Below are 17,393 nucleotides of genomic sequence, written 5' to 3' on the forward strand. Positions count from 1 at the left end.
CTTTTTGACAAAAGAATAAACATGCTTTAAATTTGCTTTTGTTTGAAGGACAAAGGAGCTAAAAAAAAAGGATTTTCTTGATTGAGAAAATATTACTTGAAAATAAAAAATAAAGGAAAAAGAAATAATGGTGGGTCCCAAAATAGTTAGCTTTTGAACGGCTAAAATTCATTACTGGTAATATTAGTATTGTGGTCCAATCAAAATAGGTAAATGATTGGGACCAAAATAAAATGACTTAATTGGATAAGAAACAACCATAATCTTATCTTGTGATGTATATTCATTTGCTTTATTCCTTCAACTCCATTACGTGTCTAATTATACAACGCTGCTTTCTTCTTTTACCTCATTTTGAATTTATGTGTTAGTAATATGTACTATTTTTTCTATACTTTTAAATCATTGTCACTTTTGAATCTTTCCTTGTTCCCGCTGTCATTAGTTTTATTGGACATGTTCTACCTATTTAGCTTTTTTTTTTTCTTTCGAAAAAGGGCCAAATATATCTTTTTACTATAAAAAAAAAAAGTTTAAATGTAACTCTCGTTATACTTTGAGTGTATATATATATATCCATATCGTTATATTATTGGTTCAAGTATACTCATTTTTCGTTAAGTTTGTCCAAAGTGAACGTTCAATCCTACGTGGCACTGACATTTCATGAGGTGAATATCACATGGCTTGCCACCTAAGCGCCCCTAACCCATTTTACCTTCCCCTTCTATTTTTTTTTCTACCGCTAAAATTTTCTTCCCTCCACCACTATTGTCACCATTACTGCTACCATAAAAAATATTGTATTTCAAATTTTAGTCTTTTGTATACGGATTAGGGGCACTGAAGTGGCGTGCGATGTGACATCCACCTCATCAAATATCAGTATCATGTAGGATTAGATGTCCTCTTTGGACAAACTTAACAGAAGAATAGTATATTTGAACCAATAATATTATGATAGAGGTATATTTGAACCTAAAATATAACGAAAGTATACTTAAACCTTTTATCATAGTACAAAGGTATATTTGATTTTTTATTTATTTATTGAATATGAAAAATCTTTTGATGTCAAAGAAGGTGAGTTGGGGATGGCATAGTGGACGCACTTTTTAGACGGGATAAGTGGTGCCCTTATCGTCTTCTGTTGCGAATTAAATTTCTATTTTCCATTATTTTATTTAAGTGAATATATTTGATTGAATACGATTTTGTTTTTTGCCATGTAAGTAGTTAATTGGTTAAAGATAAGTTATGCAAGAATTATAATACCCTAAATTACATCGCAAGATTATTTCTTATTGGCTATATAACTTGTTGTATAAAGATTAGTACTGTATATAATATAATTTAAAATAGGTGTTTACTTCTTAAACATCTATTAAAGATATTTTATTATATTAGTGTTGTCATTTTAGTTATTTTAATTCGTGCATTTTTAATATCATTATTCTAATTTAAAATAAAATAAAACATAAAAATTCTTGCATAACTTGCACAAATACTAGTATAAAAGATACATAGAAGCTACATATATGAGTATATATTAACAATAATGCCAAGTTTATGTGAATATTGTTTCTTAAGATGCTACCAATCAACCATTACCTAACTTTACAGGGTAGGCCCATGTTTGGGCAAGTAGCAAACAGTTCGCTTTCTGAATTAAATAAGGTCCCAACAGCTAACAGTTCGCTTTCTGAATTAAATTGACCTTATAAATTAATGTGCATATAATATATATATATATATATATATATATATATATATATATATATATATCCACTATTTTTCTATTTCCAGTATCTTCTTCTTCTTCTTGTATGTATAGCCCAAATTGTATATAAACAAACTTGAAATGCTCTCTGCTTCAATATCCACAAGGAAGCCCCCCAATGCTAGCTCAAAGTTTATCTGCCTATTGGAAAAAGAAAGTTGATTTTCAAGTGCTGAAGAATAATATATACCAAGATGAAAAATGGATTATATTCTCGTTTTCTTCAAATCTTGTGGTGTTTCTTTTCTGGTTCCTCCACTATGCAATAAATTCCAAGTAAGAGATTAATGTTCCTTTCAAATCTTGATCATAAATCTATTTCAATATTTGCACATGCAGAAATATAATAATTGCAATAACTGGTTTAGCCATTAGTATTTGCAAATAGAGAGTATCAATATTGAAAAATATGTTTGAGAAGTCTTGCAAGTAAAATGAATGAAGTTGCTGACCAGCGAAAAAATGGAAGTAACTTAGATGTTTTTGAGAGTTAAGGATCTGTCTTAATGTATCCAAAAGTAGTCCCTGCTTGTAATAACGTTTAGTTGATCATTATTCTCATCACCAAAAAATAAAAAACAATGGGTTTTGCTTGCGAAATTTTTATTTGATTTTTGATGGTTCAAAGTGTTCAACTAAAACCGTGGAAAAGAGATTTACATGATCAAATAAGGAAATAATGAAATTACCCTATCCATAAAAAGCATTAGATTGTATAGAGAAGTTTCAACTATCAAGCAGATATTTTTTAGAACCACAATCAAAATACTGACTAGATTAAACAGATAATTCAATTTTACTATACATTGGTGGCGTGCTTCTTATACAACAAAACAGTGTAAAAATGTGATACAATGCATATACGCAACCTTTGTCAAGCTGTTTTTTAAAAGTAACAAAAAAATTAGTCCTAGCAAGAGAAAACTGATCAATGTTAATCTTTTCCCCTTTTGTTTTCTTTTTCCTTTGACATAAGTACTACTCCATATTTCATACTCCATTTAGTAGATAAACAATTTAAGTTATTAATTTAATTTTAGGTATTATATTATATTAATGTAGAAAAAAATGCAATCATGCTTAAAATGTCAGTAATTGATTAAACAAATCATCGCCTCGAAAGAGAAACGATGTGGCCAAAGTTTTGGGACCCACTTGATACATGTTGGACCAAAATGTGTCATGGACTTTGTCTGTACATCAGACAACATTGATACATATAAATAATAACAGAATGAGAGAAAAATTTGTGGGTGTGGGTCCCAGCCTAACTTTAGGCAGAGAGACAAAAGGTCATACGATAAAACGAGAATAAAAGGGTCAAATTTGCTCCAATGAACTCCAGCAATTTCGCTCTTATCTTTAACAAGAATCGTTTTGCTTTTCATTATCCAATCTGATAAATTTAAATTATACGTAGTGAGAAAACAAAGATTTTTAATTTTTTTTTTAATTTTTTTTTTGCAATATATTTGAACAAATATGATTTCACTTATTTTTATATGATTGGAATAAAAACACAGAGCTAATCGATAAACTAAAGTTTCTTGGGAAAAAGAAAATAGTTAGATTTATAATTGATAATTAAAAAATAGTTATAGTTTCAAAAATAAATCAAAATTTAGTCACTTTTATATGTAAAGATGAAACCTGAATAAAAATATCCTTAAAAATTAAGAAATATTTTAGCAGTAGCGTAGTCAGAAATTTCATAAACATTATTCAAACTTTGGATAAGAGAGCCGGCGTGCAACAATGGTGACGCAGCAGAAAGCTGAGGGTTTCTTTTGTTTCTTTACTGATTGTTTTCCCTTTTTCTATTTTGACAAAGTTGGTTTGTATTCTCGTAGAGAGATTTTAGGATTTTTATTATTAAGTAGCTTTTAGTTAAGCAATTTCTTTTAATATTAAAGCCAAAGACGACTGTGATTTGGGAATTGAGAGTTGGGTACGACAATTCCACTATAACAATGAACCTACAATGAGCAAAACTTTCTCAACACCCTTCACCGCTGGCGGATGCGGAGCCAACATTTAAAGTTTATGGGTTCAGAGTTCTAATTCTTTTAAGTTACTGGATTATAAATTAATAATTTATATATTTTTAATAAATTTTTAAAGACAAATACATAAATTGAACTAAAGCAACTGGGTTTCGCCGAACCCATACTCAATGGGCTAGCTCCGCCGCTAACCGCTGGGCTATCTCGCCTAGTTGTGGTAAGGGTGTGCAAATTGTATTATATATTGAAGTAGAATAGCATTTTACACAGTATAATTTTCTGGTTAAGGGTGTTTGCCTGACCAACCTTGGAGCACTGTATCTCCGTCAATGAGTATAATATGTTGGAGTTCGAATTTTTTTTATATATGAGCTTCCAACATAATGTACTAAAATTTCATAATGTGTTAGAGTTTCAACATAATATGCGGGAAGTTTATATGCAAGAGCTCCATAATCCAACATATTATGGTATAACTTTTCGTGTGCTGGAGTTATAACATAATATACTAAAAGTTTATACGCAAAAACTTGATAATCCCGCATATTATGTTGAAATTTTCTGCAAAACAATGGCTATTTTAAAATAATTTTACTAAAGTTAGAACTTAGAAGGGCCGTGTATCCAATGCTTTCGCCGACCCATCCACTTGATGGTGGACCCTACACGTTTACAGTGGATCGGGTCCCATGGCCCATAAAAACCTATAACCCTACTGATCTCGGTGACCCGGGTCACATATTTTGACTTACAGTTACAGCCCTTTGTATTGGAAAGGAGCATAGCATAATGAAAACGAAAAAGAAAAATACACATTTAGCCTCGCATTTAAAATTCATAAGCGGGGATGTATCTAAACTTTGTTCAAGTTGTTGTATGAATTAGGTAAATGTAGCATGTTAAATGAGTATTCTTCTATCATAGGACACTGTAAAATTGTAAGGACTGCTTGAGTTCGTTAATGGAGGAAGATTCTAGAACAGATTTCTGTTATTAAGAGAATGAGCTTTACACTCTTATATACAATCGATATATACTAGAAGAAGAAGGAAGAAGAACTGAAAAGACTAAAATACCCTTAACTTACTTATAACAACTAACTACCCTCTTAACTAATTAACTACCCATGTGACTCTCACATGCTTATATCATAACATGCCCCCTCAAGCTGGAGGGTGCAAAACATTGAACACTCCAAGCTTGCCAAGTAGATAATCATGTTGAGCAGCTCCTAAAGCTTTAGTTAACAGATCTGCCTGCTGCTCCTTAGTGCTGACATATGTTGTCTTGACCATCCCTTCCTTGATTTTGTCTCAAATGAAATGACAGTCGATCTTTATATGCTTTGTTCTTTCATGAAACACAGGATTAACTGCTAGTTGAATGGTTGACTTACTATCACTGAGTACTGTGACTGGTCATTCTATTATCATACCCAACTCCTTGAACAAACTAAGTAGCCAAGTCAATTCTGCAATACTTGCAGCCATACTTTTGTATTCTACTTCATCTGAACTCCTTGAAATATTTTGTTGCTTCTTTAATTTTTAAGAGATCAATGAGTTGCCAAACTTGATAGCATAACCAGTAATAGACCTTCTTGTATTAAGACAAGCAGCCCAATCTGAGTCACACCAGCATGTGAGCTCCTTAGCATATTCAGACTGCAGTAATACACCCTGGCCTGGTGCACTCTTTAAGTATCTTACCACTCTCAATGCAACATCCCAATGAGACCTTTTTTGTGCATGCATAAACTGACTCAAGGCTTGTACAACATAATTAATGTCAGGCCTTGTTATAGTAACATACAAAAATTTTCCTACTAGCCTCTGATAAGTGCTAACATCTTGTAAAGCCATGTCTCATGTGATTCCATTTTCTTTGTCATACTCTATTGAAGTCATTTTTGAATTGACTTCCAATGGTGTGCATGCAGGTTTAGCTTCACTTAATCCCATGTCTGATATTAATTCTAGCACATATTTCCTCTGATTCAGTAGTACTCCTCTATTAGATCTTAGGACTTCAATTCCCAGAAAATATTTCAACTCTCCCAGATCCTTCACCTTAAAGTTTTGATGCAGTATGTCTTTGGCTTTCTTAATCAGATTTGCACAACTTCCTGTGATGAGGAGATCATCCACATAAACAAGGATGACTACTATACCTTCTTGACTCCTCAGTGTGAACAATGAGTAGCCATGGTGGCTTTGTACAAAACCAACCCCCAATAAAGCCTCAGTGAGTTTAATATTCCATTGCCTTGAAGCTTGCTTGAGTCCATATAGTGACTTCATTAGTTTGCACACCTTCTTTTCTCCTGGCTTTCTAAAACCTTCAGGTAACTCCATATACACTTCTTCATATAGATCTCCCTGCAGGAAAGCATTATAAACATCCATCTGGTATAATCCCTACCCTCTTGAAGCAGCCAATGCAATGACAGTCCTCATAGTGACCATTTTTGCCACTAGTGAGAAGGTGTCATGGTAGTTCAAGCCTTCCCTTTGACTGTATCCTTTTACAACCAGTATGGCTTTGAACCTCTCTATGTCTCCATCTGCCTTGAACTTGATTTTATATACCAATTTTGATCCAACAACATTCTTCCCTGCTGGTAAGTCTACCACCTTCCATGTGTTGTTGTCTTTTAATGCCTTCACTTCTTGTTTCATTGCTTCTATCCACCTACTATCCTTCACAGCCTCCTTGAATGTCCGTGGTTCAGTCAACTGAGAGAATTTTACTAAGTAACATTGGTAGCTAGGAGTGGTCTGATCATAGGCCAAGTAATTTGATATAGGATAGTTGCAGTTTGTGTTCCTTTTGGTTGTCACATAATCTTTCATCCATATTGGTTCCTTGACCTGCCTTGTAGATTTTCTGTCTGGTCTTGGGCTTGTTGCATTTCCCTGCTGCTAATTTATATTTCCTTCCTGATTCTCAATTGTGGTTGATATCTCCTATGCATTCTCAGGGACTCCTGCAATATCCATCTCCTGCAAATTCAATGAGTATGAGTCTGAGTTCTCCTGCACTATGCTCTGCTTGTTGTCCTACAGAGCTACCGCTTCCTCCATGGAATTTAAATTGCTTGTTTCCTTCAACACATTAGTATGTAAAGGAGAAAATAACAATGGATTCATTTCTCCCCCACACTCCTGAGTGACTGAATTGTTCTCATTCTCCTTAGAAAATAAGAACTCAAATTCTCTAAAAATAACATCCCTACTTGTGAAAAATTGCTTTGTGGATAAGCCAAATAAAATATAGCCTTTCTGAGTTTCAGAATAGCCCATCATAACAGCTGCTCCAGCCCTTTCTACAAATTTATCTGTCTTAACTATATTTGTAGCATAACAAATACATCCTACAACTCTAAGGTGTGCAAGACTAGGCTTCTTGCAATATAAGACCCCATATGGAGTCTTGCCCCCTAGGACACTGGATGGTAGTATGTTGGTCAAATAGACATTATTCCCCAGTATTTGATTGGAATTGATCCCTCAAACCTTAAGGTTCTTGCAGTATCAAGTATGTGCCTATGCTTCCTTTCCACTATCCCATTCTGTTGTGGAGTATAGGGACAACTACTCTGATGGATGATACCCAGAGCATTCAACAACTCTGCACATTGCTTGTTGAATAACTCTGTCCCATTATCTGACCTTATCACCTTAACTAGAATGCTAAACTGATTCCTAACCATGGTCAAGAACTATTTTATTGCTACTATGGTTTCAAATTTTAACTGCATAAACAATATCCATGTATATCTAGAATGGTCATCCACAACTATCAAAAAGTATTATTTTTTGTCAAAAGTAGCAATTTTATAAGGTCCCCACAAATCCATATTCACAAGATAAAATAATGTATCTGCTCTAGAATCACTTAATGAAAATTTCAATCTAGTTTGTTTTAGCCAAAGGACATACAAGGCACCTATCTTGTATCACACTGCTAACTTTATTATGTAGACCTACTATATGTTTCATCACTGACAAGGAAAGATGTCCTAGTCTCTTGTTCCACAGGCCACACGAACCTTTAGTCATCATGCTCACATAATTGAAAGTCCTTATTCTGCTAGCTAGTCTTCCACATTGATCACCCTTGAGCAGATGTAGACCTCCTCTTTCTTTACCAATCCCCTTCACCTTTCCATTCCAAAGGTCCTGAAATACACAAAAATCAGGAAAGAAGTTTGCATTACAATTCAGCTCCCTAGTTAGCTTTGACACTGATAGTAGGTTAAACTTGAAGTTTGGAACATAAAGCACATCTCTGATTGTCCTCTTATCTAATAAGGTTGTACTACCAGTATGAGTAATGTCAGCCTTTTCCCCAGTAGGAAGATGTACTCTATCCTTGTCTGTCTTTCCTGTGCATTTAGTATCTGTTAATAATTCTATATCAGAGGTAATATGATGTGTGGCACCTGAGTCTATAATCCACTCCTTGCTCTTTTGATTTTGTGTATAACTTGCCATTAGGCAGCTGACTATACTTGTACTTGTACCTGTACTTGCCATGTTGGCATGGTGCTCTTCAGGTTCTTTGCTCAGCAGGTTCAGTATCTGATTGTACTAGTCATCTGTAAAGTAGTGGTATCCCCTGGTTTCATTTGCTTCAGTAGCTCTGAATGCATTATCTCCATTTCCTTGTACACATGATGAAGACACATCTGCATTATTGATCATTGCCATGGGCTCTTTTCTCCAACCACCTTGCTTACCAGCTGCATTCCATCCTCCTGGCTTTCCAACACTAGAATTTTGTTGCCAACCTCCTGCATTCTTCACACCTTCACCATATCTTATCTTTGGAACAAAATCAGTAGGGTAACCTATAATTTTGTAATAATTCTCTTTGGTATGCCCCTTCATATGAAAGAATTCACATTAAAGGAGTTGTTTTCTTCCCTTTCCTCTTCCTGCTTGCATAGCTGGGGGTTCCATCTTATCCGTTATTAGGTTTGCACCAATTGTGTGTTGACTTTCATCTTGAATAATCATTGCATAGGTCTGGTTGAGAGAGGGGGAATTAGTTTTCATGAGAATTTGTCTTCTTGCTTGATCATACGAATCATTTAATCCAGACAAAAACTGTATAACTCTCTGTTGATGCAATTGCTCTGCATGATCCTTCGATTTTTCACAACAATTTGGGAAAGGAACCAAAACATCATACTCATGCCAAAGTTCCTTCAATTTCGAAAAATACACAGACACAGAACTAGTTCCTTGTTCCAAAGTTGTAATTTCACGATGCAACTGAAAAATTCTTACACGATTCACTTTTTTGAACATTTCGCACAAATCCTCCCACACTAGGTGCGCATCTGATGCATACACAACTCCACTTAACAATTCAGGTGCTACATTGTTCATAATCCATGATAGAAAAATGGCGTTATATGTTTCCCACTGTTCCAGTAACTCTTCTTCATACGCATCCCTTTTGCATGTGTCCAGTAACAAAACCTAGTTTCTTCTTCCCCAAAAGAGCGATCTGCATCGACCTACTCCATAACCCATAGTTCTCTGAGCCTGTAAGCTTAACTGGAACTACAACTGAGCTAGGTGTGTCGGAAGGACCAACATAAAGAGGATGATTGTGATCGATCGACACAGTTTCCGCCATGGATGAATCTATGTCTGACATCGACGATTTCGTCAAATTTCAATTGAACTTCGAGTAATTAAGAAATCAGAAATTGAGGACAACAATTGAAATCAGAAATCAATGTGGTGCGATCTAGGCATGCCGCTCTGATACCATGTCAAATTGTAAGGACTGCTTGAGCTCGTTAATGGAGGAAGATTCTAGAACAGATTTCTGTTATTAAGAGAATGAGCAAGTCTGAGCTTTACACTCTTTATACAATCGATATATACTAGAAGAAGAAGAAAGAAGAGATGAAAAGACTAAAATACCCTTAACTTACTTTTAACAACTAACTACCCTCTTAACTAATTAACTACTCATGTGGCTCTCACATGCTTATATCGTAACATACATTTTATTAACATACCCTAGTTCACTGAATCCTTCTTTATTTTGTTTTACTAATTGAGTCCATGCCATTTTTTAACAAGCTCTGTTCAGAATCACTATATCCTACCTATGCTTTTAACTAAATTAAAATCGCTTTATTAAACATCTGATAAACATGAAAATTTAAAAATTAAGATATTGGAGGTCCAATAACAAATAATGGAAAAAATAATTGATATAAAACTAGAGAATGTTTTTTTACCTTGCACAACCAAAAACAGTAATTCCTATTACCATGTAATGAAAGGAAGCCTTATTAGGAAAAAATAAAAAAAGGAGAGAAGGCGAATAAGAGAACAATTGTAGAGCAGGGAGGTTAGGGCATCAACGGTTCGCTTGGACCGGTTATTTTATAAAATTTGTACCATATCAATTTTTTGATTACTCTATTTTATATAACCAAAATTAGACTTTCCAAAACCATCACAATCATATCGGTTTCTCTTCGATATCGGTAAAGTTCGGTTAATTTTCAGTATTTTTTTAAATGTCATGTAAAAGTCACTGACAGAAGTTAGAAGGTGATAACATAGTACTTGTATAAGACTTGGCAAAATTCTCTAGACATTTTTACTGTTTAACGGATGATGAATCAATAAAACATGAAAGATGGCTAGAGTAGATATCCATCTCACTATTCTACGGTAACGTAAAAGAAATTAAGCAAAGATAAAAGAAATATAAATCACATGATCAAGCTCAGACGCATGAATAGAGTCTTAGAAGATTAAATATTCAAAAAGTAAATCATATGAGAGAAAAAATATTCAATACATTGTATAGTTTGCTATTCATAATCGGTGGAATACCTTATGCCTTGCTAATCAAGATGTTGAAACTAATTTAGTTTCAATAGGAGTAATATCATAGGTTCAGAAATTGAGAATTTGAGTTTTAATTACTTGTTGGCTTGTAACAAGATTAATGCATTATTATTTTTAAACTTAATATATAAAATTTATTCGGTATAGTTCGTTATTTTTTGACTTTTTTTCATAAAATAAAAAACATACCCTAATTATATGTACGATTATAGATTAAAAAAAAGTTATGATTTTATTGAATGAAACCTAATAATTAGTTCGATTTGGTCGGTTTAGTCGATTTTGAATATTTATTAACACCCCTAATGGAGGTTAGGAATTTCAAATTCTAATATGAGCATAAAGAAAGTATGACGTGATTACAACACGATAGGGGATTCAAGAATTATTAAAGAAAAACAAAAAAATCAAGAAACGTGCGGAAGCTAAAAGAAATAGGGAAACGAAAAAGAAGATAAAAAATTAAAGATAGATTGAATTCAAGAAAGAATGTCTTGAATTCAAGAAGTCTATTCTTGAAGTTAAATTCTAGCAACAACAATTAGCTAACGAAGAACTAATCGCCTTTGGTAGAGAATTAAAAACAAAAGATAGATTGTGAAACCCGACCCTTTAGAATAACAAGAACAACAATAAGCCTAAACTTATCACCTTTCTTGAATACCTAGAAGTGATCTAAGATTTTGAAAAGGGTTTAATCTTACCACCTTTAGTTGATTCTTGAAGGTTGAAGAATAAATCCAAGAGCAGCCACCCACAAGAGTGTAAGAAAAATCTCACAATTTTTTGTTGATATTGTTTATTATCGTCTCCCCTAAAAACAATTAAGGCACCCTTTATATAGAGAGGGAGTCACGAAATTCTACCAAAAAAATAAAGAAAGAAAGTTCTAATTACTTTGGACAAAAAGTCCAACTACATTAGGATAGAATCTTGAAAGTCCAAAACTAATCTTGGAAATCTTAGAAATCTTGGAAAAGAAATAAAGTCCTAACTACTTTGGACAAAAATATCCAACTACCTTAGGATATGATCTTAAAAGTCCAAAACCAATCTTGGATAGAATTTTAAAAATCTTGAAAATCTCGAAGAACATTTGCAAGTAACTTGGCACCAACTTGCGATCAACATCTAGCACGACTATTGTACCATTATTTGAAATCAAGTAAGTCCTTTTTATGTTATAAAAATATGCCTTCATGTAGGACTTATTGGGCTGCAAGTTTGGACACATTTTAGGTGCCAAAATGGTCCAAAATGGACTGATCAGGACCTTTTTAAAAGGATATCTCTTGGGATCCAATACTCCTCTTCTTAGACATAAATTTGGACCATAAAATAATTATAACACCTAGCCAATTCACATCCTTTATCCTTGAGCTCTTTCTCCCAATTAACAACTTCTTTATTTGCACTTGAAGTATAATGACCTTGTTTTACAACTCTTTAACTTGACATCTTGTTAAAGGCCCTCTTTGAGATTCCAAAGCTTCATCATTGTCTTTGAATATAGTTGAGCATCTAAGGATGCTATCATGACGTGACGAAATCTAGTTTAGAAAATACAAGGTCTTGAAAATAGAGATTGGAAAAACAACCTTAAAAGAATAACATATTACGAGCAACTTAAACTGATAAAAAGGAAAAAGAAAAATAATGCCGATACTAAGTGAAGTACCATAATTTCTTTTACCTTAACAACTTGTTTGGATGGTTGTTAGCCATTGTATCGTATTGTATTATTTTTCCAAAATAATATTTGTTTTGATTGTTTTTTTAAAATTGATTTTATTGTATTATTAAATTCGTCGTTCCGAAACAATAAAAAGTCCCATTTTATGAAACAACAGATTTAGTGTGGTGGGATTGTTTCCTATTTTTTTTTTCTATTATTCCCTTACTTATTACTCCATAATTATATTTTATCCTTTACTTTTTTAAAAAAAAATTTAACTCTAAATCTCCATCCTATTGACCTACTTTGTCTTCGTCCATCTTCCAAAATGCCTTTCTTTTCATCCAAATCTCCGTTCGTTTTTTTCTCTCTTTCCATTATTCTATTTTGTTTTTGTTGCTAATGATAGTTAACCTTTTTCTTTAGGTTTTTGCTCTTGTTTTTAAGCTACATAATCAGTGATAAATTAGTAGAAGAGATTTTCTTAAATTATTTTTATGTTTAATTCTTGATAAATTTAATATTTGATTGAGGGTATTTTAGAAAACTTATCAGTTACAGTATAATACGATACAGTAAAATCAAACAATAAAAATATTTTTGGATAGCAAAGAAACTCTCTTATGTAGGAATAACTCAACTAGTTTAGACTGTTATTTTTGGAATGCAAACATATTGGGCCCAACTGTTTATGATCCCAGTCAAGGTTACTAAAATAATTGAAACCTACTGGAGAAGCTATATCTGGTCTAGAGAAAATGTGGTCACTAAAAAAGCTTTAGTAGCTTGGGAGAAAACGTGTATGGCAAAGTCTTTTGGAGGATTGAATTTAGTTAACTTGAAGCTATGGAATAAAGTTGTTATAATTAAAACTTGTTGGAATCTTGCTGTGATGACCCAAAAGGTCATCTTATGTTTTAGAACTCGAATTTATGCTTTTAAGCCTTAAAAATCTTATTTTTACCCTCTTTGATTTGCGTGCGCAGTCCGGACAGGTTTCCGGAAAGCTTTTATGTTAAAAATTGATAAAAATAAGAATTTATGCCTTAAAAGTTGATTTTAGTTGACTTTGATCAACATTTTTGGTAAACGGCCCCGGATCCGTATTTTGACGGTCCCGGTGTGTCTGTATCGAATTATGGGACCTGTGCGTATGCCCGGAATCGAATTCGGAGGTCCCTAGCTCAAGTTATGAATTTTTGATAAAAATTAAAAGTTTGGAAATTTTTTATTTTTAAGTATTGATTGATATTTGGCATTGTTAGTATCGGGTGAGAATTTTAGTTCTGGAGCCCGGTACAGGTTCATTATGATATTTAAGACTTGTCTGTGAAATTTGTTGATAAACACAGTTGATTTGACGTGATTCGGACGTCCAGTTGAGAAGTTATGAATTTTAAAGTGTTCTTGAGAATTTTATTTGATTTGGTACTAAATTCGTAGTTCTAGGTGTTATTTTGGCGATTTGATCGCGCGAGCAAGTTCGTATGATATTTTTAGACTTATGTGCATGTTTGGTTTGGAGCCCCGAGGGCTCGGGTGAGTTTCGGATAGGCCATGGGATGTTTTGAACTTAGAAAATTTTATGGTATAACTGAACCTGTTGCAGGCCTCTGATCTCGCAATTGCGAGATCAGGCATTGTAAATGCGAACATAATAGGGTCCGCAATTGCGAGGCTTTCATTGCAATTGCGATCAGAAGTCTAGTTTAGCAGTTCTCGCATTTGCGAGGTTACCTTCGCAATTGCGAAGGGAGTCTGGGAAGGGCAGGTTCGCAAATGCGAACATCTACTCGCATTTGCGAGGTTAAGAGGTCGCAAATGCGACACTTTTCTCGCATTTGCGAAGGCAGTGAGATTGTGAAGGGCATCGCAATTGCGACACCTGCAGCTGAGTAAAAGGGGCTTAGACGGGATTTTTCATTCATTCTTCATATTTTCAAAACCCTAAACCTTAAGAGGCGATTTTCCAAAGACCAAATCTTCCCCAAATCATAGGTAAGTGATTCCTAACTCTTTCCTTTCAATCTTTTACATCTTATAACAAGATTTCAACCTAGAATCTAGAATTTTTATGGTGAAATTAGGATTTTTGGGTAGAACTTAGAAATTTTAAAATTTGAGGATTTAGATCCCAATTTGAGGTCGGATTCCAAACCTAATTACATATTCGGGCTCGGGGGTGAATGGGTAAAAGGATTTTGGTCCGAACCTTGAGTTTTGACCAAGCGGGTCCGGGGGTCGATTTTTCGACTTTTGGAGAAAAAATTGGAAAAATTTAACTTACGCAATATAATTGATTCCTTTAGCAATATTTGATATTATTGAGTCATTTTTAAATAGATACGTGTGGTTTTGAGGTGAATTCCAAAAAAAAATTTGTGATTGAGAATTAAGTGGCCTTCGGAGCGAGGTAAGTATTGTGTCTAACCCTGACTTGAGGGAATTAGGAACCTTGGATTACTTGCTAAGTGAAATTCATGTGAGCGGCGTATATGTGAGGTGACGAGTACTTATGCGCCGCTGATTTACTTGTTTTCCATGTTTCTCTATTTTTTTTTTCTTATATTGTCTCATTCCTATACCAAATTGCTACGTGTTATACTAGTGTTGTTCAATTTATCGTTCTTATCATATTTACGGATTTTCTGGTGATAATTGAGTTTTTATTTCAAAGTTGAGATTGATATTATGGAACCAAATGTTGAAGTAAGGTTTGTACTTGTTATTCTATCTCTCTGTTGTTATTTATGCATTGCATTATGGTAAGGGAGAGTGTTAATGCACCAAGGGTGATGCTGTGCCATATTGTGAGTGTTAATGCACGAAGGGTGATGTCGTGCCATATTGTGAGTGTTAATACACGAATGGTGATGCCGTACCATATTGTAAGTATTAATGCACGAAGGGTGATGTCGTGCCATGATATGAAAGTTAATGCACGAAGGGTGATGCCATGTCGTTTCTATTAATTTTATGGTGAGATTGAGAGTAAAAGCACGAAGGGTGATGCCGTGCAATTTTTCTTACTGTATTCACTAATCCTGTTGATTCATCGTATATTGACTGCTCCGGTGATCATTCTGTTGTAGTTCCTTATCTTGTATTCCCCTCCAACATTTCCTGTTTAGTTCTTCATTTCTGTTATTTGTATATACACTGTTAAATTGTACAGGTTGATTTGTAGGTGCCTTGCCTTAGCCTCGTCACTACTTCATCGAGGTTAAGCTCGACACTTACCAGTATATGGGGTCGGTTATACTGATACCGCACTCTGCATTTTCTGTGCAGATTTTGATACCGGCTGGGGTTGATCGAGATTTTGCTATTGGTCCGCTGTCCAGAGACTCGAGGTAGATCTGTTGGCGTTCACAGACCTTGAATTCCCCGTCTATCTTTTCTGTTCTACTGTTACTTTCATTCAGACAGTTGTATTTCTTTCTGACTATTACTTGTAGCAAATTCTAGAATGCTCGTGAATTGTGACTCCAGATCCGGGTGGTAGTAATTTAATACAGTTTTATGATATTTCACACTTATTATATTTTATCTTAGTTAATTATTATTATTTACTGAATGAAAATAAGGAATTGGTTTAATGATTCTCTAATGTTGGCTTGCCTGGCAAGTGAAATGTTAGGCGTCATCACGGTCCCGTCGGTGGAAAATTTTGGGGCGTGACACTTGCTCATAAATAAGATACATTGCGGATCAAATGAATCCACACTTACTATATAAAAGGTCGGCAGTTTATGAATGTATCAGTGCCACAACAAGCGCTGCTGGATGGTAAGGAAGATTCTTGAAGCAAGAGCCCTGATGGACAAATAAATGTTAACTATACTTCTGGGAAGAGTTTCATCAGGTAGGCTTATTTGCAACTTCTGGGAGATCAGCCTAAAGTACCATGGAAATGCATGATGTATAACAATGCCGCCAGGCCAAAAGCTAGGTTCACTATGTGGATGATGCTCCATGGAAAACTCCTGATAACGGATAGACTAGTTACTTGGGGAATGAACGTGGATACCACATGTGTTCTCTGTCGTCAATAATCTGAATCAAGAGCACTTATTTTTGCTAAATGTATGTTGCTAAAGGGCTATGGAACAGAGTCTTATTATGGTTGCAAGTGCAAGGTGGGGGAACGAGAGACTGGGAACAACACTGCTAGTGGCAGTAAAGAATGCCAAAGGAAGATCACTAGCAGCCTAGCTCTTTAAAATGGTGTATCCTGAATGTATCCATAGCATCTGGATAGAAAGGAATGAGAGAGTATTTGAGCAGATGAGTAGAGGATGGGAGCAGATAGCTAACGAAATTGCCTATATATGTAATGTCTGAGCACCCTTTAGAATTAGGAGTAAATTGCAGCAACTTGTGTTATAGAGTTTTATATTTTTTTTTTGTGAGTTTTGATTTGGTCAGCTAGCATAGTTAGCTAGGCTGCGGATATATATTGTTCTTGGTAATTAATAAAAGTCCATAATTACCACAAAAAAAAATATTATTTAACAACAACAAACGATACAATCTATTCAAACGATGTATCCATAAAACGATACAATGTAATATAATACAGTACAATACAATACATTATAAAACGATATGTAGCAATGATCCAAGCAAGCCGTAAAATCACTTCAATTAGTCAAATACTATAAACTAATGTGTTTTAGGTGTGAATATATTAGATGCAGATATGTTTTTCTTTTTAATTACAAGAATACAATATAATATACAATTTATGAGAAGAAACATTGGATGTAACACCAATGTAAGTAAAACCTAGTGACTCCTGACAAATCACCCACCCACAAAACCTTGCATTTTACTATACTGTATACATGCTCCATTAATTTAATTGTTGATCATTACTTAATTTGTCAAAGATAAATAATTGTTATTTTATCTACCTCACAATACTAGAAATTCGGCAAAAACCGACCAAGGTCGACCGACCAACTTTGGTCGGTAAAAAAACCGACAAAAAAACCGGACCAAAGTTGGTCAGTTTTTCAAAATAAAATAAAAAAAAAATATATATA

General features: G+C 34.2%; 1 long non-coding RNA gene across 1 annotated transcript; it reads left to right on the forward strand.

The window, feature by feature from the left end:
* The first annotated feature begins 1,790 nt into the window (after window positions 1-1,790).
* Window positions 1,791-16,043, forward strand: LOC138899595 (uncharacterized). The gene is made up of 2 exons (XR_011411330.1): window positions 1,791-2,056; window positions 15,637-16,043. It is a non-coding gene; the product is annotated as an uncharacterized lncRNA (long non-coding RNA).
* The last annotated feature ends 1,350 nt before the right edge of the window (window positions 16,044-17,393 follow it).

The sequence above is a fragment of the Nicotiana tomentosiformis genome, chromosome 9 (assembly GCF_000390325.3).
Source record: "Nicotiana tomentosiformis chromosome 9, ASM39032v3, whole genome shotgun sequence".
Lineage (NCBI taxonomy): Eukaryota > Viridiplantae > Streptophyta > Magnoliopsida > Solanales > Solanaceae > Nicotiana > Nicotiana tomentosiformis.